The sequence below is a fragment of the Colobus angolensis genome, unplaced genomic scaffold, assembly GCF_000951035.1.
Source record: "Colobus angolensis palliatus isolate OR3802 unplaced genomic scaffold, Cang.pa_1.0 Scaffold270, whole genome shotgun sequence".
NCBI lineage: Eukaryota > Metazoa > Chordata > Mammalia > Primates > Cercopithecidae > Colobus > Colobus angolensis.
The window spans coordinates 191,583-194,101 of NW_012115933.1; the positions used below are offsets into that span (position 1 = coordinate 191,583).

Genomic DNA, 2,519 nt, shown 5'->3' on the forward strand with positions numbered 1-2,519 from the left:
CCGGAAGAGCGGCTCGCCAGGCGGGAGCCAGAGGCCTGGTCCAGAGTCGGGGACGTCCCTCGGGCTGGTGAGGGACCGGGGCCGTTACCCGGGGCCACGGGGCGTGTGCCAGTAGTGTGGGGGGCGCGGGGGCGGACAGAGTCACCCGGCCTGCACCCGGGAGCCGCGCCGCGTCACTCTGCCGGAGTCCGTCTGTGAGGGGGCCGGGAACCTGAGGCTGACTCGAGCCGTGGGGTAAAGGAATCCGGCGACTTTTGGGGGACCGCTTCTTACCTTGCCCTAGCCCTGCCCTTTCCTCCGGGCACTGAGTTTCCAGGGCCGTGTGGAATGCCCGCGCTGGGAAAAAAAAGTTTGTCAGCCTCTCGCCTTAGTGAGAAGACGAGTGTGGGGTTTCCTATCAGGGGACATTTAGGAGCCGAAAGATACCTCGGGATCCTCTACAGCAGCTCCCTTGTTTTATTCGGAGACAACCGGGGCTCCGAGAGATGGCTTGATTTCCCAATAGTTGCCGAGATTGTGGCAAAATCAGGATTAGGACACAAGTTTTTTGCCATCCAGTGGCGTGCTCTCCACTTCACCGTTGATCTGCGTACGCTAGGCTTTTTCAGGCTTGTAGTGAACGTTGAATATTTTTTACTACGAATGGAAGAGGATAGGCAGTATTATCTTGCCCTCCCTAGAAACATTATTTGAACCCCTCCTGGTTTTAATCAGTAATAGCCAGCACCTACTAAGTGCAGGGCACTGTGATGGACCTTCTATGTAAAGTATGTGTCTGCCTTCCAAGGAACTTTGATTTGACTGGAGCGGATTGGGATGCCACGGGAATTGAGATAGCTAAAAGGGTGTGTTGATGAGGGTCAGAAGATGAGTAGTATGGGTAGTGTGTGGAGGTAGAGATAGAAAAGGGGGGGTAGGCTGGCTTTGGAAGGAATGGCAGAAAGGTTGGAGTGAGGGCTGGCGTGGGCGTAATCCAGCCTAGATCTGCGGACAGTTTGTGTTGGGGGAACGGTGAGCCGATTAGTCTGGTTGAAGCTTTAGAGAATTTCCCTGGGGGAATTAGGAGGACACAAGTCCTGTATTATAACGGTAGGGTAATGCTGGCCTGGGTCTTGAATTCTAGTTGGGATTTTCCCAGTGCGTAGTAGGTAGGGAGACATTAAGTTTTTGAGCTGGGAACTTATCTGATGGAACTGGGAGTTTAGGAAAGTAGTTTGGTGGCTGTGTGCAAGATGTCAGGGAGTAGAGAGAGTCCTGAGGCAGAGAAACCTGTTGGGACTGAGTCTTTACTGCCTGTGTTAGGACAGCAGCAGTGGGGCACTGAGAAAAGCTAATACAAATGAAGACTCTATGGAACTTGTTCTCCTCTGTTTTCCATTACATCACAAAATCTCCTATAATGTGCGAAAGACCCCTGAGCTTAGAGAATCAGGTGGTAAGCACAGGCAGGATGCCTCCTTTTGTCCTCTTTTGGATCAGTCCACTTTTGTTCTAAATTCATTACTGATAGGCTAGGCTTAGCTTCATACTGTCTCCAGCATATAGCATTTGTGATTTTTAAAGAAAGCACTAATTTTAAGTTTTATATAACTAAGTGGTTTGTATGTTCTGGTGAAAATTACATTTTCTCTGTAGTTATTAAGTCCAGTCGACCATCCAGAGTTGCAAGATATGTTTTTCTCAAAGATGGAAATTTGAGAGATTAAAGCATAATGAATGAGATGAGCCAGCTGGAAAGCTCTACCCTAAAATGAGTGAGTGAGGCTTTTAAGGAAAATACAGGTCCAACCAAAGGGATTAGGGCATAGTTTTAGGAAGGAAAGCCCTAATGTCTGAAGGTACCACATATTCACACCTTAAGGAATGCAGTCAGCCCTACTGTACATAGTAGGAAGAATGTCTTAACCGAGATAGCCACACAGCTATTTGCTGAAAGAGCTGGAATTTAACCCATGTCTATCTGGCATCGGAGCCTGAGCTCTTGACTGTTATGTACTTGCAAACACAAGTACTGCCTCTGCTGGTATTTGGGCATTCATTTTCTAGTCTAACCTCTTGAGACAGAGATGGTCTTAAAGCATTTATTTAAAATCAATCCATTTACAAAGTAACCTTGTTCTGTGTTCAGCCATATTTTATAACTTGGGACCGTGTGGAATTATCTGAACTGTTGGGGTACCTGGAGATAATAGCCCATTTCCCTGGCAACAACTTGAGCCACCTGGGCATCAGTCATCTCACTTTGCAGGCAGCCCTACTTTGCATTTCCCTCTTCTGTAGGCTTAGGAAACAGTGGTCAATTGGGACTATCAACATTCAAGCTTTTAAACTACTTTTAATCAGAAAAATGCCTTTTAGTAGTGTAAAAGGACAGGGTATCGCTGAGTTTCTTTAACCTAATCCACACATCCTGCCTGTCTTGAAAGTTAGGGTTGAGGCCAGGTGGGGTGGCTCATGCCTGTAATCCCAGAACTTTGGGAGGCCGAGGTGGGCGGATCACTTGAGGTCGGGAGTTCAAG

The 2,519-nt window shown here is 48.0% G+C and overlaps 1 protein-coding gene across 3 annotated transcripts in view; it reads left to right on the forward strand.

Annotated features, from left to right (window-relative positions):
- Positions 1 to 2,519, forward strand: part of IDE (insulin-degrading enzyme) — a 131,009-nt gene that overhangs the window by 420 nt on the left and 128,070 nt on the right. The window contains exon 1 of one of the 3 annotated variants that reach the window (XM_011947839.1): positions 251 to 589. The exons of the other annotated variants lie outside the window; for them this stretch is intronic. The gene's annotated coding sequence lies outside the window, so the exon portion shown is untranslated. Of the gene's footprint in view, positions 1 to 250; positions 590 to 2,519 lie in introns of those variants that run through there. 3 annotated transcript variants of the gene reach the window in all.